The sequence below is a fragment of the Phyllostomus hastatus genome, unplaced genomic scaffold, assembly GCF_019186645.2.
Source record: "Phyllostomus hastatus isolate PE091 unplaced genomic scaffold, TTU_PhHast_1.1 phas_contig_90, whole genome shotgun sequence".
NCBI classification, from domain to species: Eukaryota; Metazoa; Chordata; class Mammalia; order Chiroptera; family Phyllostomidae; genus Phyllostomus; species Phyllostomus hastatus.
The window spans coordinates 293,477-316,028 of record NW_025333984.1 but is presented as its reverse complement, the minus strand read 5'-3'; the positions used below and the strand labels follow the sequence as shown (position 1 = coordinate 316,028).

Genomic DNA, 22,552 nt, shown 5'->3' with positions numbered 1-22,552 from the left:
TTCCTGACAGGGAATTGAACCAGCGATCTTTTGCTTTGTAAAACAATACCCAACCAATGAGCCACACTGGTCAGGGCCAGAATCTGAAATTTAATGTGACTAAGAGAACCCTTAATTTTATCCCAAATATACATTTCTATTGCAGTCTTCCATACTTTAGAAAATAGCATCACCATCAACACCAAACAAGGTGTCAGTCTGGTTTCTTCTCCTTTTTTTACCCTCTGCCATCATACAAAATATCTTTCAAATCTATCTCTAAAATACAGTTCAAATCTGTCCCTTTATCTCTATATTTACTACTATATTAACTTTCTACCATTATGATCTATACCACAATAGCCTCTCACTCCTCAATCATCCTCTATTTCATTGCCCTATCTTATTGCCTTCATAGTACTTGTTAGTATATAAAATAATCTTATTTTTTTATTTTTATATGTACTTGTTTATGTTCCCTTCATTCCATGAGAGGGAGAGCCTTGTCTGTCTTGTTCACCACTATACCCATATACCCTAAATCAGTACTTGGCCCATTGTACATGCTTGATATATTAGAAATTCTCTTATCTAATCTCCTTTTTACTTACTCTACTGATTAATCAACTCTTTCCATTTTTCCTGTAAAATATATTGACTGATGTGCATGACATGCTGAAGGCTTGAATGTAGTAGGTCAATCTCTAGTACATCCATGTGCTTTTGCTCACACCAGTTAAGTTATATATTTACCAAGACACAGTTGTGTTTGTTCCCAGTCTTGTGCTATGTAACTTAAAAATATTCTGTAAAGTGATGATATATAGATGTAAAAATGAATAGTTCTTTCCATGAAAGTTGAATGCTTTAAAAAGACTCAAAAGGACCCCTCCCAAAAAAGCTGAATTGTGTATAGACAAGAACAATCATTAAAGATTGGGGAAAACAATAATTATTAGGAGGGCTGCTTTGTAAAAGTCTTTAAGATCATGATCCACTCTTAAAAAATGGAAACTGAAAATTGAAAACAAGGTATTATGAGTTTAGTTCATATTAAGACAATAGAAATTCAAACTAAAGAAGCCCAATTCTTAAGATTAATAAAAACCCAGACACATCATAGTGAAAACAAATAGAAAACTTTAAAACTAACCAGAGAGAATAGTAGGACTATGTACAAAAACTGACATAATAAGAATAGGCTGAAAACAGATAATAGATAATATACCTCACACTAGCAACAATAAAGCCCAGAAGACAATGGAATGATATTTACAAAGTTCTAAGGGAAAATAACCATTAACTTATAATTTTAAAAAATATTTTATTTATTTATTTTAGACAGAGGGGAAGGGTGGGAGAAAGGGAGAGAAACATCAATGTGTGGATGTATCTTGTGCATACCCTTCTGAGGAGCTGGCCTGCAACACAGGCATGTGCCCTGACTGGGAATCAAACCAGCAACCTTTTTGTTTGCAGGCTCGTCTCAGTCCACTGAGCTACACTAGCCAGGGCCATAATTTTATGTAGTTGAATTATCGTCATTCACGAGTGAGGGCAATTTAAAAAACTTTTCAAAAGCTAACAGAGTTCATCAGTCACAGACTCTCCCTTAAAGAACTATTTAAAGATGTATACCAAGAAAAAGAAGCCCAGAAAAAAAGGGGTGAGGTTCAAGAAAGAATGGAGCAAAAATCTTGATAAATATATTGGCAAGCTAAAATAAGCATTGGTGTAAAAAAACAGGCTTTCTTTTCTGGTATGATGAAAAAATCATACCAAACTCACCTGATGAAATTCATCTGTTTTAAAATTGTAATTTATATAGCAATAAATCTATTTTTTATAAAAAGGTTCATAATAACAACATAATAACTAATTTGGAGAATATTGAAAAGTAATACAGAACCAAAATATTGACCAAGATAGGAAGTAGAAGATAGAAAATGAAAAAAGATAGGAAGTAGAAGAATGAAGTTAGGAATTGGAACATTGCAGTTATAGCATACTGAGGTTATTTTATTACTCAAGGGATAAATAGAGATACATATTAATTTTCAGTTTGGTCCAGTCAATTAGTACATGTTAAAAAATTAAGGGTAACCATTAAATTAACAAAAAATATCATTTCCAAATTTTAGAGAGAGGCAGGAGAGATAAAAAATTAAACCAACCCAATAAATTAGGAAAGGAAAAAAAGAAAACATAATAATAGAAAATACAAAATAAGGTAGAAGAATAAATCTAACTGCAATAATATAAATATAAACAGATTACAGTGTTTAATCACATTTTAAAGAAATACCCCCTAGACTATAATTTCACAGAAAATGTGAAAGTGAAGTAACAAAAAGGTGTAAACTAGGTAAATGCCAACCAAAAGAAAACTTGTATAACTATATCAGATTTTAAAGCAAAATGGCAAAATATTATTAGAAATAATGAGGCAATTACCTATTAAAAAGAACACTTCAACAAGACACTATAATAATCCAAATGTATGTATCTGTCAATAGAAACACTAAAGATATAGAAATATTACAATATTTTAAACAACCCTATGCTAATAAATGTGAAAGTAGATTAAATAATCAGTGTTTAATTCAGAGAACAGAATAAAAAAAATTCCCTCACTCATTCTATAATGCTAGTGTAATTTGATCACAGAATCAGACAAAAAAACAATACAAGAAAGGAAAACACAGGTCAAATTCACTTGTACATTTAGAGGCAATATTCTGAAATGAAATATAATGAATCTTTTTTAAAATTATATTTTATTGATTATGCTATTACAGTTTTCCAGTTTTCCCCCTTTATTCCCCCTCCACCCTGCAGCCCCAACCCTCTAGCATCCCTCCTTAGTTCATGTCCATGGATTGTACATATATATAAGTTCTTTGAGTTCCCTGTTTCCTATACCAGTTTGACCTCTCCCCGTCTATTTAATGCCTACCAATTATGCTTCTTCTTCCCTGTACCTTCCCCCTCATTCCTCCCCACCCCCTCCCCACTGAAAACCCTCCATGTGATGTCCATTTCTCTGATTGTGTTCCTGTTCTAGTTGTTTGCTTAGTTTTTGTTTTCATTGTTTTTCCTTCTTTTATTTTTTTAGGTTCATTTGTTGATAGTTGTGAGTTTGTTGTCATTTTACTGTTCATATTTTTTATCTTCTTTTTCTTAGATAAGTCCCTTTAACATTTCATATAATAAGGGCTTGGTGATGATGAACTCCTTTAACTTGACTTTATCTGGGAAACACTTTATCTGCCCTTCCATTCTAAATGATAGCTTTGCTGGATAGAGTAATCTTGGATGTAGGTCCTTGCTTTTCATGACTTGGAATACTTCTTTCCAGCCCCTTCTTGCCTGCAAGGTTTATTTTGAGAAATCAGATGACAGTCTTATGGGAACTCCTTTGTAGGTAACCCCTTCCATCTTGCTGCTTTTAAGACTGTCTCTTCGTCTTTAATCTTGGGTAACTTAATAATGATGTGCCTTGGTCTCTTTGTCTTTGAACCTAATTTCTTTGGAACTCTATGGTCTTCTTGGACTTCCTGGAAGTCTATTTCCTTTGCCAGATTGGGGAAGTTTTCCTTCATTGTTTGTTCAAATAAGTTTTCCATTTCTTCCTGTTGTCCTCCTTCTGGAACCCCTATAATTTGGATATTGGAGCATTTCAGGTTGTCCCAGAGATTCCTCAGCCTCTCTTCATTTTTTTTGGATTCTTGTTTCTTCATTCTGTTTCAGTTGGATGTTTACTTTTTCCTTTTGTTCCAAATCATTGCTTTGAGTCCTGGTTTCCTTCCTGTCACTGTTGGTTCCCTGAATATTTTGCTTTATTTCATTTTTGGTAGCCTTCATTTGTTCTTTCATTTTTCATCCAAGCTCAATCATATCTGTGAGCATTTTGATTACCAGGGCTTTAAATTCTCCATCAGACAGGTTGGCTATATCCTCCTTGCTTAGTGCTCTATCTGAGGTTTTGCTCTGTTCTTTCATTTTGGCCCTATATCTTTGCTCGGGGCCCTTCAGAATAAGTTGTAAGGGAGCGGGGTCTTCAATATTCACACAGGCATGGCAAACTTCCTTGCTGTGTTGCAGCGCTGCCTGTGGGGGAGGGTCCAGAGAGGGAACAATGCAGCTCACCTGCTCATCTCTAGCACACTTTTCAACAAACTCTTGTGTGAGACTGGATGTTTCTCCCACCATGGCAACCGCCATAGTTCACAGCCACCTCTGAGTCTCAGTTTTCCCTTAGGTCATTCCCTCCTGTGCAACCTGCAGCCTTACCGTAGCCAGCTCCACCCCCATGGTCTGCTGCCTCACCACTGTTTCCCTCTGTCCACAGCCTTATTGGTCTGGTTGTTTTGTTTGACTGTTTCTTTAATTCTGTGGTTGTCAGAGTTCCATGCAGTTTGATTTTCTGGCACTTCTGGTTGTTTATTGATTTTAGATTGGTTGTTTTTCTCCTTTTGGTTGTGCGAGGAAGTGAAGGGTTTCTACCTATGCCTCTATCTTGGATGGAGCTCCTGAAAGGAAATGTAATGAATCTCATTCTATATAACCATATGACCATTCAGAGTATATTCCAGGAATGCCCCCCTCCCAAAAAACACTGCTCTTTCTCTAGCCAAAGTACCAAGAAAGAAGCAACCTAGGAAGAAAGAAAAATTCTAATGATAACTCTTCTCTAGTTCAGTCAAACACACACTGAGAAAAAGTGTGATCCTACTCCCAATCATGCCAACAAAGGTCAAGTGGGGAAGGTGAAATATCATTTCACCTTCCTCAGGCTGTAAAGATGTGCCTCAACCACCCAGATACCCAGCTGGGGTGTTATCAGAGAGGCTGACTGGAAGCTGGAGCTATAAAAGACCCATCCCCATCATGGCGACAGTAGAGATGATGTGAGGAGCCGGGACTTCTACCTCCAGCTGGTTGTATTGAGGCAGTACCTATTCCTCCACTAAAGTAATGTCAGAGGAAGCCTGTTAAAATAGAAGATTTAAATAATATAATACCAAAAATGTCCATTAAAAATCACTTGTCATACCAAGGACCAGGAAAATCTCATCTTGAATTAAAAAAAAAATAATGAACAGATGCCAAGACTGAGATGACACAGATGTTAAAATTAGCTGACAGAGATTTTAAAGTAGTCATCATAAAAATGTTTGAACTAGTAATTACAAATACACTTAAAGCAGAGGGTAAAACAATCTAAACAAAGAAATAGAAGATATAAAAAAGAACCAAATTGAAATTTTATAACTGAAAAAATAAAACAACCAAAATACTCAATGGATGGGCTCAAAAACTTCAATTAATAGCTTGATAGAAGAAAGAGCCAGAGAGAAAGGTAGTAATGTTTAAGATAGAAAAATATAAATTACCCAGTAGAACAACCAAGAGAAAGTAAAGAAATATGACCAGAGCCTAAGGGACCTGTGGGACTATAGCAAAAGATATAATATTTTTGTCATCAGAATCCCAAAAGAGAGGAAAAAGAAATATAGATGAAAAAGTAGTCAAAGAAACAGTGGCTGAATTTTTTTCAAATTTTGCAAAAGACATAATCCTACAGATTCAAGAAGCTTAGTGAATCCTAAAAATGATACACTCAAAGAAATCCAGACCAAGATATGTAGTCAAACTTCTGAAAACTAAAAACAAAGAAAAAATCTTGAAAGCAGCCAGAGACAAATGATACAATCCTGACAGTGGATTTCTCATCAGAACCTATGGAGGTCACAAGGAAGTGACACAAAGTTTTCCAAGTGCTGAAAGAAAAGAACTGCCAACACAAGAATTCCACACCCAGCAAAAACATCCTTCAGGAATAAAAAGGAAATCAAGACATTCACAGATGACTTTTGGATTTCTAGTCAAGATGGAGGCATGGGTAAATGTGGTTTGCCTCTTTGCCTAATCACAGAAAAATTACAGCTAAATTACAGAGCAAGCCTGGGCTGGTGTGACTCAGTGGATTGCGTGCTGGCTTGCGAACCAAATCACTGGTTCAATTCCCAGTCAGGGCAAATGCCTGAGTTGCAGGCCAGGTCCCCAGTAGGGGGTGTGTAAGAGGCAACCACACATTGATGTTTCTGTCCCTCTCTTTCTCCCTCCCTTCCTCTCTCTCTAAAAATAAATAAAAATATTTTTAAAAATTACACAGCAAATATCACTCAGAACCATCAGAAAAATCAAGCTGTGTAGAAGTCCAACAACTAAGGAACCACAACTAAAGAAACCACATTCATCTTGATGGGTAGGAGGGATGGGAGGACAGAGGCATGGAACTGGCTGGTCCCAAACCCATGTACGGTAGATATAAAACAGAGGGATATCCCAGGAGTGAGGGATTCCAGCCCTACATGAGACAACCCAGCCCAGGGTTCCAGTACCAGGAAGATAAGTCCCCATAACTTCTGGCTGTAAAAACCAGTAGGGTTTGAGTTGGCAGAAGAAACTGTGGAATTCTCTGGTCTGTCTTCTTAAAGGGCCTTGTACCACAAACAGACTTACCCAGACTCACTCCCTCCAGCACCAGGATAGTACTTTGAAGAGCACTAGTGGCATACAGGGAGGAACTGAAGTGTCTGGCATCAGAGCAAGAGCTGGGGGGAAGATTCCTCTCAGACGGAACTGCAGACAGCCACCATTGTGCCTTTTCTTAGCCCTCCTCAACACAGAGCCACAGTGAGGTGGCACCATATCTGAATCTCCATAAGTTTTGCTCACACAGTAAGCCCCACCCTGATAATTACCCAAGGGTCTGCCCCATCCAACTTAGGGGCCTACCCAAGCTGGTAACAGAGGCTTTTCCATATGAAGGGCTGGGCTAGATGCAGGCTTCAGACATCCTAAGTCTGCTCAAACAAGCAACAGCTGAACCCAGCCCTCTTACCTCTCACTGAGTGGCCCCAGGACCAGCACTAGCAGCAGCCATCTGCTGATCACTTTATAGCTTATGCCAAGGGGCCCCAGACAGAACACAGGTAGAGGCTGACCTTGGCTTGCACCACCCTGGAAATCCCAGAGCCTGTGAACCCAGCAGACAATTACAGACCATATCAGAATATCAACCAATCACCTCCAAAAGCTACCAGATGAGGTAGTTGCTGACCAGGGGTCACAGCTAGTCCTACCAGATGTCTGGACTGGGTAAATCCCTCTCTTTGACCTGCCAATAGCAACCAAGACTCATTTATAGGATGAGGGAGTACTCGGCCTACATGGAGGGCACACCTTGAGTACACAGCTTGGGTGATAAGGGAGGCTGTGCCACTGGATGCTATAGGACACCTACTACATTATCACACTCTACCAAGGCACACAGTCATAGAAGCTCTACCTAGTACATATAAACAAACACAGGGAGGCTGCCAAAATGAGGAGACAAAGAAATATGGCCCAAATGAAAGAACAGAACAAAACTCCAGAAAACTCCATTTTATCCAGAATGGGATAAAATGGAGTTAAGCAATCTATCATATGCAGAGTTCAAATCACTGGTTATAAGGATGCTCAAGGGACTTAGTGAGTACTTCAATAGTATAAAAAAGACCCAGGAAGAAATGAAGGATAAACCAATTGAAATAAAAAAAAAATACAGGGAATCAACAGCAGAGTGGATGAAGCCAAGAATCAAATCAATGATTTGGAACATAAGGAAGAAAAAGACATCAAATCAGTACAGCAAGAAGAAAAAAGAATCCTAAAAAATCAAGGATAGTGTAAAGAACTTCTAGGACAACTTCAAACATTCTAACATTCACATCATAGGTGTGCCAGAAGGAGAAGAGAAAGAGCAAGAAATTGGTAACTTATTTGAAAAAAATCATGACAGAAAATTTCCTTAACTTGGTGAAGGAAATAGACATACAAATCCAGGAAGCACAGAGAGTCCCAAAGAAGATGAACTCAAAGATGCACACCCTGAGATATATCATAATTAAAATGCCAAAGGTTAAAGATAAAGAAATAATTTTAAAGGCAGCAAGAGAAAAGCAGATAATTACCTACAAAGGAGTTCCCATAAGACTGTCAGCTGATTTCTCAAAAGAAACCTTGCAGGCTAGAAGGGATTGGCAAGAATTATTCAAAGTGATGAAAAGCAAGGACCTACAACCTATATTTCTCTACCCAGCAAAACTATCATTTAGAATTGAAGTGCAGATAAAGTACTTCCCAGACAAGGTAAAGCTAAAGGAGTTCATCATCACCAAGTCATTGTTATATGAAATGTTGAAGGGTCTTATTTAAGAAAAAGAAGAAGATCAAAATTATGAACATTAAAATGGCAATAAATATATAACGTTCAAAAGTTGAATCTAAGAAACAAACTAAGCAAATAACCAGAAGAGAAACAGAATTATAGATATGGAGAACATTGGGATGGAGGCCAGTGGGGAGAAGGGTCTGGGGAAAGGGGTGAAGAGGTGAAGGGATTAAGAAGTACAGATTGGTGGTTACAGACTAGGCAGGGGGATATTAAGAGCAAGTATGAGAAATGGGGTTGCCAAAGAATTTATATGCAGGACCCATGGACATGAACAAAGAAGGGGAGATCGCCAGAGAGAGTAGGGGGTGCTGGGTAGGCAAAGGAGGAAAATTGGGACAGTTGTAATAGCATAAGCAATAAAAATTTAAAAAATCCCAGATCAAAGAAAATTAAAATAATTTGTTACTAGTTGACTGACCCTTAAATAGTGCTAAAGAAGTTCTCCAAGCAGAAAAAAAAAATGATAGAAGGAATCATAGAACACCAGGAAGGAAAAAGGAACAAAGAAAGAGAAAAATACAGATACATAAAATATGCTTTCCTTCTTCTTTTGAGTTTTCTAAATTACGTTTGATTATTGAAGCACAAAGAAAAACATTATCTGATGTGTTTCTCAATGTATGTAAGGGGAATATTTAAGACAATTATACTATAAACTGGGGAGTTGTAAAGTGACATAGAGGAAGGCAAAGTTTTTACACCTTGCTCTAATGGGTAAAGTGATGAAACTAGTACAATGTGATATTATGTATGTAGCTATACAAAGAGATACACTAAAAAACCTATAGACAAATGAAAATAAAATTTAAAAAGTATGTTCAAGTAACTAATAGGAAGAAGTGAAATAAAAACATAAACAAAAGAACAAATAGAAAACACAAAAAATGAAGAAGATTGAAATGTCCCTCAATGGGCAAATGGTCCAGCAAACTGTGTACATCCATTGCATGGACTACTATGCAATAAGAAGGAAAACTATTAATAGGCACAAGAATTGGATGCATTTCATGGAAATTATGCTGAATAAAAAACAACCTCGAAAGATCACATACTGTATTACTACATTTATATAACATTCTTGAAATGAAAAAATTATAGAGATGAAAAACAGAGTCATGGTTTCTAGAGGTCAGAGATGGGGTGAGCATAACTATAAAGGGGTAGCGAGGGCTATCTTTGTGGTGATGAAATAGTTCTGTATCTTGATTATAGTAATGGTTACACAAATCTAAAATGGCTTAGAACTATACGTGTACATTTTACCAATGCCAAATTCTTGGTTTTGATATTGTAGTCCAGTTATGGAAGATATAATCACATATAAAGTTTCTGTTATATAAGATGAATAAGTTTGAGAGATCTATGTCACAACATTGTGCCAACATCAACAATTAAGCATTGTACATTTAAAAATGTGTTAAGAGGCCTTGGCTGGTGTGGTTCAGTGGTTGAGTGCCAGCCTGTGAATCAAAAGGTCTCCAGTTCGATTTCCAGTCTAGAGCACATGTCTGGGTTATGGGCCAGGTTCCCAGTAGGGGGCGCATGAGAGGCAAGCATACATGATGTTTCTCTCTTTCTCCCTTCCTTCCCTCCTCTAAAAAAGAAATAAATAAAATCTTTTAAAAATGTGTTAAGAGGGTAGATTTCATGTTAATTTTCTTGTTAAACAACAACAACAACCAAAAAAGGGGCAGGAGGAAACTTTCAGAGATGATGGATATGCTTATGTGCATATGGTGTGGTAATGGTTTCAGACATGTACACATATCTTCAAACCTATCAAATTGTATAAATTAAATGTCATTTTTTGTGTGTATCAACTGTACCTCAATAAAGCTGTGTTAAAAAATCAAGTTGAAAACACTGTGAGAAAATAATCAAACAGTACAGGGGATATCTCTGCACTAGACTTCCATCTTCTTGTGAATCTATATTTATATTAAAATTAAAAGTTTAGAAAAGGGTAAACTCAAAAAGGAGAGATATGTCATGGTCATGTACGAAGATAACATAAAGATGGCAACTCTCTTCAAAGTTATCTATAAATTGAATTTAGATTCAATCAAAAGCAACATTATTTTTAAAATCAATCTTTATAAGTTTATCTTAAGATTTACACAGAAAAGTAAGGCACCAAGATTAAACAAAATAATTTTGAAAAAGAGCAATGGGGGTGGTGGTACAGATTTTCAAGAGTTATTATAATGTTATAGCCATTAAAACTGTAGTATTACTTAGTGTATAGACAAATAGATCAGTGAAATACAAAAAGAACCAAAATAATTCATGTAAGTCTGTGAGAGCTGGGTATATGACAGAGGTTGATTATAAATAATAGGGGGTAAGTGACAGAGACATTTATAAATGGTGTTAAAGTTATACATGTGAGAAAAAAGATATAATTAGATAACTTCTTTAAATACTACCTAAGAATCAATTCACAATGAATATCTAAATATTAAAAGCAAATTTTTACAACAATTTGATGCAAATATAGAATACCTTTTAAGATCTCAGAGTAGGGAAGGATTCATTAAACACACACAGAAAAACATGCAAATTTTAATAGAAAACAATTGATAAGTTTAACATCCTTAACATTAAAATGTCTACAGAAAAAAACACTATAAAGTTAAAGACAAACCATATAGTAACCAAGACATTTGCCACACATAAAATTGACAAAGAAACAGTATCCAAAAGACATAAAAATCAGTATTAAAAAGGCAAACATCCAGAAAGAAAAATGTGTAAAGAATAACAACAGGCAATGGACAGAAGAAACTGAATGATCTAAAAATACAAAAATAAAGGAAAATGTACAGGGAACCAACAGTGACAGGAAGGAAACCGGGATTCAAATCAATGGTTTGGAGCAGAAAGAAGAAAGAAATGTTTAACCAGAGCAGAATGAAGAAACAAGAATTTGAAAAAATGAGGAGAGGGTTAGGAACCTCCAGGACAACTTTAAACATTCCAGCATCCAAATCATAGGGATGCCAGAAGAAGGAGGAAGAGCAAGAAATTGAAAACTTATTTGAACAAATAATGAAAGAAAACATCCTCAATCTGGCAAAGGAAACAGACTTCCAGGAAGTCCAGGAAGCTCAGAGAGTCCCAAAAAGTTGGACCCAAGGAAGCACACACCAAGACACATCATAATTACATTACCCAAGATTAAAGATAAGGAGAGCATCTTAAAAGCAGCAAGAAAAAAGGAGATAGTTACCTACCAAGGAGTCCCCATAAGACTATCAACTATCAAAAGAAACCTTGCAGTCAAGAAGAGGCTGGAAAGAAGTATTCAAAGTCATGAAAGGCAAGGACCTACATCCAAGATTACTCTATCCAGCAAAGCTATCATTTAGAATGGAAGGGCAGATAAAGTATTTACCAGATAAGGTCAAGTTAAAGGAGCTCATCATCACCAAGCCCTTATATAAAATGTTAAAGGGACTTATCTAAGAAAAAGAAGATGATAAAAAATATGAACAGTAAAACAACAACAAACTCGCAGGTATTAACAACTGAACCTAAAAACAAAAACCAATTAACTAAGCAAAAAACCAGAATAAGAACAGAATCACAGAAATGGAGATCACATGGTGGGTTATCAGTGGGGGAGTGGGAGGGGGAGACAGGTTGAAAAGGTACAGAGAATAAGTAGCATAAATGGTAGGTAGAAAATAGACAAGGGGACATTAAGAATAGTATAAGAAATGTAGAAGCCAAAAAACTTATATGTATGACCCATGGACATGAACTAAAGGGAAGGAATGTGGATGGGAGGGGGTATGCAGGGCAGAGGGAATAAAGGAGGGAGGGAACAGGACAACCGTAATAACATAATAAAATATTTTGAAAAATAAATAAAAATACATTAAAAGATGGTCAACTTCACTAGTATTCAGAGAAATACAAAAAAATGAGATACTATTTTTATTTGTCAGATTGGCAAAAAAAATTAAAACTCAAATGTTGTCAATGGGAACACATAGACTACCGGTGGGACCATTATTTGGTAAAGCCATTTTGGAAAGCAATCTGCCAAGACCCCAAAAAACTGAAAGTGTGCATACTTTTTAACCTAGCAATTTTACCCTACTTTCTAAAATGTACATACCCTTGAGAAGTTCCCATCCTTTGTACTAAGACATGGACACCAGTGTTCATTGCAAGTTGTTTTTAATAGTAAAAAATTGGAAACAACCTAAATACCCATCAATAGGGGAATAAATAAATTAAATGTGTCCTGGTTTTACTATCAGTTACTGTTCAGCAATGAAAATGAACTAGATCAATTTGCACCCACATGGGCTGGTCTCAAGAACATAATGCTGAGCTGAAAATGTATATACATAACCATGTAATGTATTTTTCATGGCCTGGGAGAAAATATACCAAATTAAGGAAAATGGGTTGACTGGAAGTGGGAGATAAAGGGAACTTCAACTTTTCCTGTAGTATTTAATTATCTTTATTTAGGAAAATGGAAGACAAAGTAAATAAATTGTGTTTTTCCAATCTATGTGGCAAGAGCACAAATATTTGCTATATTCTACTCTGTACTTTCCTGTAGTTTTTAAAGCTTTCCATATAAATGAAAGGTGTGTAGTGTCAGATGGTTCTGTTAAATACTCAGTTTGGGGGAACCACAATATTAAGATTACTAGTAAATTTATATGTTCATCTTTCTTTCATTTCTAAAGAAGACTGCAGTGTTTGATACAACTATTGAAGTACTGTAGTATTTGTTGTCACTTGTGAATTGTGGGTTATGAAGTTTTGAAGACAAAACTTCAAATGGTATCATTTTTCTCCTATGCACTAGTCCTGCAATTTGGGTAAGTTGCCACCACTTTGACAGAATGATAGGCTTCCTTGGGTTGATAGTTCAGAGGGAGGAAACAGAGTACATTTCCCCCTCAATTATGCTTTAATTCTTTATAAATAAAGTTGCATTTGAAACGATTCTACATAAAATGAAATTTAGAGCAAGATTTATAGAAACATGGACACCTATGCACAAATAAATCTCTTCAAATTTTATCAAGCATTTATTCTATCTTGTTCATCAATCTTGAGTAGATTTAATACAATTTAAATATTTCGTGGCTTGTCTGAAGAGCATCAAGGCTTGTTCATGGCTTTGATACTCCTACTCCCTTCACCCGAATCAACTTTACCAGTTGCTTAAACTGCTCAAATCTTTTCTTCAGCCACAGTATTTAAGTGACAGTTGTTGTTATTGTTTTGCTTTGGGCATCTTCCTTTTCCTAGACTAGTGCTCAGAATTTTAACTAACTATTCAATTTCTCTCTGTGTCTTTACATGGGGAAAAAACTGGATTTCTATTTCACACAGCTTGGCAAAGGCTAGCAGGGAGTCAGAGACTACAGCCAGATGTACATCTGCATGTCGGCAGCAAAAAGGTATGGGATGGTGCTTTTTCAGTCAAAAGGGAATCATTCCCTCCTCAAAGAAGAGGACATTCTCCCTCCCATCAGCTATTTGGCTGCCAGATACTCACTGATTAATTACTGAGGTTGTGTCTACACACAATTGATCTTCCTAAGAACAGTTCTAGCAAACTTCCAATTCATTCCTAAATGTGCTTCTTACTTTTTAAAATCTTCTTTTCCCAAAGCTTATATTTAAAAAAGAAAAACAGTTAAAGTAATGCATAGTTTTTGAAAAAATTAAGTTATTCCACCAAAATTTTTAATGTTAAAAAAAATCAAGCACCAATGGGAGAGTATTTTCAGGGGCAGAGAAACATTCCGAGTACCTTACAAATCAAAACACCAAGCCAATCACTTATTTTATTTGCATGTGAGGTGTTACTCCTAGTAACTTCTGGTTAATTCCAGAAATCCATTTTATATTGGAAAGGTGAGGCAACATAGGTATCCCTTCTCTGTACCCCCAACAGCCTTCCACATGCCCAGTAAAGATAGCATGTCAAGTTCATTATTAGTAACTTTCTTTTCTAGTTTGCCTCATTACTGAGAATTCCCATCTATTTTCCAAGGCAGATATATGATGTCCCTAGTACAATCTCTCCATGAACCTAACCTAGAAACTCCATCTTGGGTCACATTCTCATTTCTACGGAGCTCAACATGTAATGGAGCCAGTGCTAGAAGTAGTTGATTGTGAGAAGTATAATGAGTGGTTCTCCAAGGCAGGCTAAATTAATAAGCATGAGCTGACAGTCACTACTTTACATAAGATCCCATCTTTGTAATGGGGAAAATACCAGAACCTGATAAATGAGCAGTATGCAGTAGTTCCATGATATCAACAGCAATTAGTTCTGCAAAATTTGGGAGCAATCCAGCTGAAAATGTGTTTACATAGGTTTTGAAAAGCTGTACCTATCCATCCTCCCTTCTCACATTCATCTCTCTCCACTACCTCACATAACACATATCTTGTGGACTACTGCAATGATTCTAAACTGTAATATAACTGACAGATGATGTTCACATGAGAGTACTCAGGGAATACATGATTCTTGGCATGTTGGTTATTCATTGGACCCTTTTCTCTAACTCTCACTGGAACATACTGAAATGCAAGCAAGTGAGAGTGACACTGTTTTTATAAAGATAATCCATTCCAACTTATACCTAAGTAAATCACTCAGTAATTTTGGTACATTCGCTGTTATTACAAATTATTTATGCCACCTTTTACAGCCAATTATGACACATAAACTGTGGTTGACAATGGCTATTCTTGGCAAGTCCATGACCTGTCATGTTTTCTCATGTCTCACTACATGCTTTTCCCTCTTTTCCAAAAGGTCTTAAAGCCCACATAATAAGTCTACAAAACAAGTTTGTCGATTGACTAGAGGAAATAATGAATGAAATACTCGCAACCTCAGATAGGTCCCCATTGCATTTATAACATTCACTTATTGGGCCGCAGCCATACATCAATGAAAAACAACATTCTGTTATGAATAAGAAAGTCAACCATGATTATGGACAATTTTCTTAACCAGAAAGCATTGAGTTGTAAGATACCTTGCAGCTGTACATTTTTGTTAAGGGCTGCTTAAAAACATAAAACATGTTTGCCAGGAGTGGGCAAAAAGACAGATACAAATTTCAGTCAGAAAATAGGAACATTTAGAAACCCAAGATGGCGGAGGAGTAAGTGGAAGCTACACTAACCTCCTCCCAGGACCAAATTGGAAATAAACTAAATTGTAGAGAAATCACTCTGAATAACCAACTGAACACTAGCTGGAGAGAAGCCTTATAGCCACAGACAGGTGGGAGAAGCCACATCGCTACAACATGACTGGTAGGGAGTGTGGAGGAGATGCAAGAGGGCTGGCTGGGCTCCCATGGGTGGCAGTTGAAGTCCTGGGGGAACATTTCAGTAAGCAGGGGGATTTCCCCTGAGAAGTGTGAGATCTAGACCCCAAGCTGGGTACCCCAGCCTACAGCACCATAGCCAGAAAGGAACCCAGATAACATCCAACTGTGAAAAGCAATGGGGTTTCTGTTCAACAAGGAGAGATGGCTGGAGACACAGAGAGACTCTTAAAGGGCCAATGCAAAAATTTCCTTTTCAGCCACTTACCCTGGGCTGTGGCAGAGGGAGGACAGAGTGGACTAGAGACACTTGAGGAGAGTCTGGGACTGGTGGCTCTGGGGAGAGAACTGAAGGAACAGCCATCCCTGTGCTGAGTCATTCCCTATACTGTAAAAACCATCTTTCTCAGGCAGAGCACGCCCCTCTAAGTGACATCAGCCTGAGGAGAAGCAATAGTGCCTCCCCCAGGAATTATTCTACCCCACCCAGTGGTGCTTAAGACTGCTGCTGAGGTAATAGCTGGAAGTCATTTACTGATTAACTCTACACAAAGCCTGTAGGCAGAGGTGGGTCACTCAGGCCTGGTGCCAATAAAAACTGGCCTTGTTGCACAGCCTGGTTCTGTACAAACCCAGGCTTAGCAGAGGGAGCCACAGAGCTGTGGATCACTGATAGCTCCAAAGAGGTTGCTCAGGGCCAGTCATAGGCAGGGTTCAACTTAAGTCTGTACCATAGCCTTGGAGATCTACCTGTTACATAGAAAGAAACACAAAGAGGCAGCCAAAATGAGATAAAGAAACAGGCTTCAAATGAAAGAACAAGATAATTCTACAGAAGAAAAACTAGATGAAATGAAGGCAAATAATTTATCAAAGAGAGAGATTAGAGTAATGATTATAAGGATACTCATCCCCATGAAAAAAAGACAGAAACTATAATAAAAGACCAATCAGAAAAAAACACAATATATGAAATAAATAATATACTGGAAGGAATAAACAATAGATTAGATGAAGCAGAGGACTGAGTCAGTAATTTGGAAGACTAGGTAGAAAAAAACTACCCTAGCAGAGCAGCAAAAAGAAAAAAAGAATTTTAAAAAATGAAGAAAGTTCAAGAAACTTTTGGGGCAACATGAAGCATAACAACAAACAAATCACGGGAACACCAGAAGAAGAGAGCAAGCAAGGGATTAAGAACCTATTTGAAGAAATAATGAACAAAATCTTCCCTAATCTGGTGAAGGAAAAAGACATGCAAGGCCTGGAAGCTCAGAGAAACCCAAACAAGTCGAACCCTAAAAGGACCATACCAAGACACATCATAAATAAGAAGACAAAGCTTAAAGACAAGGAGAGAATCTTAAAATCCACATGAGAAAAGCAGGTAGTTACCTACAAGGGAGCACCAATTAAGCTATCATCTGATTTCTCAACAGAAACATTTCAGGCCAGAATGGAGTGGCATAAAATTTTCAAGGTGATGAAAAGCAAGGACCTACAAGGTTACTTTACCCAGCAAACTGTCATTTAAAATTGAAGGAGAAATAAGGAGCTTTCCAGACAAGAAAAGGCTAAAAAGAGTTTGTTAACACCAAACCACCACTGCTACATATGTTAAAGGGCTTGCTTTAAGAAAAGGAAGAAAAAAAGAAAACAAAAAAAGAGGGAAATAGTCTAACAATAAAATGGCACTAAATACATATCTATCAACAATCACCTTAAATGTAAATGACTTAAATTCTCTAACCAAAAGACATGGGGTAGCTGAATGTATAAGAAAAGAAGACCTATATATAGGGTGCCTCCAAGATACCCACCTTAGATCAAAAGATACATACAGACAAAAACTAAAGGGATGGAAACAGATGTTTCATGCAAATGGAAAGGGAAAAAAGCTGGCATAGCATTACTTATATTTGACAAAATAGATTTCAAAACCAAGACTAAGAAGGATACTACATAATGATAAGGGGAACAATAGAAGAAGAGGATACAATCCTATAGACATTTACACAACCAATTTAGGAACACCTAAATATATGAAGCAAATCTTGATGGACATAAAGGGAGGGATCAACAGAAATACAGTCACAGTCAGGGATTTTAACACCCCATGGACTATATGGATAGATCTTCCACACAGAATATCAACAAGGAGACAGCAGCCTGAAACGACACACTAGATCACATGGGTTTAATTGACATCTTCAGAGCATTTCATCCTAAAGCAGTAGAATATACATACTTTTCATGTGCACATGGAAAGTTTTCTAGGTTAGACCACATGTTAGGACACAAAACAAGTCCCAATAAATTTAAGAAGATTAAAATCATATCAAGTATCTTCTCTGACCATAGTGCTATGAAACTAGAAATCAATCACAAACTGAAAAATACACAAAGACATAGAAGCTAAATAACATGGTATTAAACATGAATGAGTCAACAAAGGTATCAAGGAAAAAATTAAAAGATATATTGAAACAAAGTGAAATGAGAACACAACAATCCAAAATCTGAAGGACACTGGGAAAGCAACCCTAAGAGGAAAAGTCATAGAACTACAGGTCTATCTCAAAAACAAACAAACAAAAAAGCTCAAATAAGCAATCTAACTTTAGACTTAAAGGGACTTGAAATAGAATAACAGACAACTCCCAAAGTGAGGAGAAGGAAGGAAATAAGAAAGATCAGAGCAGAGGACCTGAAAAGACACTTCTCCAAGGAGGACATACAGAGAGCCCATAGACACATGAAAAATGCTCAGCATCACTAGCCATTAGAGAGATGAAAATTAAAACCACAATGAGATACCAATACACACTGGTCAGAATGGCCATCATTAATAAATCAATAAATGACAAGTGCTGGGGAAGTTGTGGAGAAAAGGGAACCCTAGTACACTGTTGGTGGGAATGCAGACTGGTGCAGCCACTGTGGAAAACAGTATGGAATTTCCTCAAAAAACTAAAGATGGAACTGCCTTTTGATCCAGTGATCCCACTTCTTGGACTATACCCTAAGAATCCTGAATCACCAATTCAAAAAGAATCTATGTACCCCAGTGGTCATAGCTGCATTATTTACAATAGCCAAGTGCTGGAAACAACCTAAGCACCCATGAGTAAATAAGTGGATCAAACAATTGTGTTGTATTTATATAATGGAATACCAGCAGCAGAAAGAATGAAGGAATTCCTACCCTTCACAACAGCATGGATGGAACTGGAGAATATTATGTTAAGTGAAATAAGCCAGGTGGTAAAAGAAAAATACCATATGACCTCACCTATAAGTGGAACCTAATCAACAAAACAAACAAATGAGTGAAGTAGAACCAGAGACATGGAAATAAAGGACAAATTGAGAGTGACCACAGTTGAGGTGGAAAGAGATAACAGGGGAGAGAAGAGGAAGGGGCAAGCAAAGGAACATGAATAGAAGACTCATGAGCATGGACAATGGGGTGATATTGACTGTGGGAGACAGGGGGGTGGGATTGGGATGAGCAAGGGGGAAAAGGCAGGAAAACTGTAACTGAACAACAATAAAAAAGATCAGAGCAGAAATAAACAAAATAGAGTCTAAAAATTATACAAAAGATCAATGAATCAAAGAGATAGTTCTTTGGAAAGAAAAAAAAAAAGATTGACAAACCTTTAACCAGACTCATCAAGAAAAACAAGAGAGAGGATCCAAATACATAAAATCAGAAATGAAAGAGGAGAAAAAACAACTGACGCCAAAGAAATGCAAAGGATTGTAAGAAAATATTTTGAACAATTACATGCCAACAAAATTAACAACCTGGATGAAATGAATAAATTCCTAGAAACATACTATCTTCCAGAACTAATTCAGGAAGAATCAGAGAATTTGAACAGACAGATTACATCTAATGAAATTGAAGAAGTAATAAAAAAAAAAAAACTCCCAACAAACAAAAGGACCAGAAGGCTTCACAGGTGAATTTTACCAAATGTTCCAAAAACTAACACCTTTCCTTCTCAAACAACTTTAAAATATCCCAGAGGAGGGAAGGCTCCCAAGCTCATTTAACCAGGCCAGCATTATCCTAATTCCAAAACCAGATAAAGACACTACAAAGAAAAAAAAAAGACACTACAAAGAAATAAAATTACAGGCCAATATCCCTGATGAACACAGATGCTGAAATTTTCAGCAAAATATTAGCCAGCTGAGTACAAGAAGGCATCAAAAAGATCATACACCATGACCAAGTGGAATCTGTTCCAGGAATGCAAGGTGGGTATAACATTTGCAAGTGAATAAATGTGATGCACCATATAAACAAAAAGAAGGATAAAATTCACACAATCATATCAATAGATGCAGAAAAATCATCTGATAAAATCCAGTACCCATTTATGATAAAAACTCTCAGCAAAGTGGGAAAAGAGGGAACATTCCTAAACATAATAAAGGCCATATATGATGAACTCACTGCCAGCATCATATTCAACAAGCAAAAACTACAAGCATTCTCCTTAAGATTGGGAACAAGACACAGATGTCCACTTTTGCCTCTCTTATTCAACATAGTACTGGGAGTTTTAGTTAGCCACAGCAATCAGACAAGAGGAAGAAATAAAAAGCATCCAAATTGGAAAGGAAGAAGTAAAACTGTATTTGCAAATGACATGGTACTGTATATAGAGAACCCTAAAGGTTCCACCAAGAAGCTACTAGAGGTGCTCACTGGATTCAGCAAAGTAGCAATATGCAAAATTAATATCCAGAAATCAGTTGCATTTTATATGCCAATAATGAACCAACAGAAAGGGAAATTAAGAAAACAACCCCACTCCCAATTGCTACAAAAAGAATAAAATACCTAGGAATAAACCTAACCAAGGATATAAAAAGAACTGTACTCAGAAAATTATAAAACACTGAAGAGAGAAATTGACAAAGATACACATAAGTAGAAGCACATACCGTGTTCATGAATAGGAGAAATTAACATCATTAAAATGTCCATAATATAAAGTAATCTATAGGTTCAACACAATCCTTATCAAAATTCCAATGACATATTTCACAGAACTAGAACAAATATTTCAAAACTTTATATGGAACCACAAAAGGCCCCAAAGTGCAAAAGCAATCCTGAGAAAGAAGAACAAAGTTGGAGGAATCATGCTACCTAGTATTCAACTATAGTATAAGGCCATAGTAATCAAAACAGCATGGCACTGGCATAAAAACAGACACATAGGTCAATGGAACAGAATAGAGAGCCCAGAAGTAAACGCACATCTCTACAGTCAACTAAAATTTGACAGAGGAAGCAAGCACATACAATGGGCTAAAGATAAATGGTGTTGGGAAAATTGGATAGATATGTGCAGAAGAATAAAACTAGACCACATTCTTAAACCACACACAATAATTAATTAAAAATGGATTAAAGACTTAAAATATTATGTCCAAAACCATAAAAGTCCTAGAAGAAAACATAGGCAGCAAGATCTCAGACATAGCTTATAGCAATATTTTATTGGATGTATTTCCCCAAGCAAGGGAAACAAAAGAAAATATAAACAAATGGAACTACATGAAACAAAAAAGCTTTTTCACAGCAAAGGTAAATATCAGCAAAATAAAAAGACAACACACAGAATGGGAGAACATATTCATCAATACATCTGATAAGGAGTTAATATCCAAAATTTATAAAGTACTTACAAAACTCAACACTGGCAAAAAACAGACCCAATTGAAAAATGGGTAAAGGACCTGAATAAACACTTTTTCAAAGAAGATGTACAAATTGGCAACAGACATATGAAAAGATGCTGAACCTCACTAATCATCAGAGAAATGCAAATTAAAACCACAATGAAAGTTGAGTTCCTGCTGCCGAACTTTGGAGCCTGCCAGGAACAGGACTTCTACAACAACAAATATGCTTGGAAGGTTGTGTTCCAAAGCCATTTTTGCTAGCTATAAACAGAGTCTTTGGAACCAGATGGAGCTCACAACTCTTCTTAAAATTGAAGGTGTTTATGCTCGAGATGAAACTGAATTCTATCTAGGCAAGAGATGAGCCAATGTGTACAAAGCAAATAACAACACTGACTCCTGATGGCAAAGCAAACAAAGCCAGAGTAATCTGGGGAAAGGTAGCGAGTGTTCATGGAAACAGTGGCATGGTTTGTGCTAAATTCCAAAGCAACCTTCCTGCTAAGGTCATTGGGCACAGAATCCATGTAATGCTGTACCCATCAAGGATTTAAACTTATTGAAAAGTAAATAAACAGCCCTGACTGGTGTGACTCAGTTGGTTGGGGGTCCTCTGGCAAAGCAAAGGATTCCCAGTTGGGACACATGTTTGGGTTGCAGTTTTGGTCTCTGGTCAAGACACAAAGGGGAGCCAACTGATGAATATTTCTCCCATATGTCAATGGTTCTCTTACTCTCTTTCTCCCTCCTTTCCCTCTCTCTAAAATAAGAAAATAAAATCTTTTTTAAAAAAGCAAATTAAAAAAAAACACAATAAGATACCACCTCACACCTGTCAGAATGGCTATCATCAATAAATCAACAAATAACAAGTGCTGGGAAGTATGTAGAGAAAGGGGGACCCTTTTGCACTATTGGTGGGAATGAAGATTGGTGTAGCCACTGTGGAAAGCAGTATGGAGATACCTTGAAAAATTACAAATGGGTGTGTCTTTTGATCCAATGATCTTACTTCTGGGAATATATTCAAAAGAACCCAAAACACTACTTTGAAAGAACATAAGCACCCCTGTGTTCATTGCAGTGTTATTTATAATTGCCAAGATATGGAAGCAGTCCAAGTATCTATCAATAGATGAGTGGATAAAACAACTATGGGACATTTGCACAATGGAATACTACTTGACCATAAAAAAGAAGAAGATTTTACTCTGTGCAACAGTGTGAATGGACCTGGAGAACATTA

General features: G+C 36.7%; 1 protein-coding gene and 1 pseudogene across 1 annotated transcript in view; one reads left to right on the top strand and one right to left on the bottom strand.

The window, feature by feature from the left end:
* PABIR2 (PABIR family member 2) overlaps nucleotides 1–22,552 on the bottom strand; it is a 302,302-nt gene that overhangs the window by 197,635 nt on the left and 82,115 nt on the right. The window lies entirely within an intron of this gene.
* On the top strand, nucleotides 21,530–21,860 carry LOC123827797 (annotated as a pseudogene).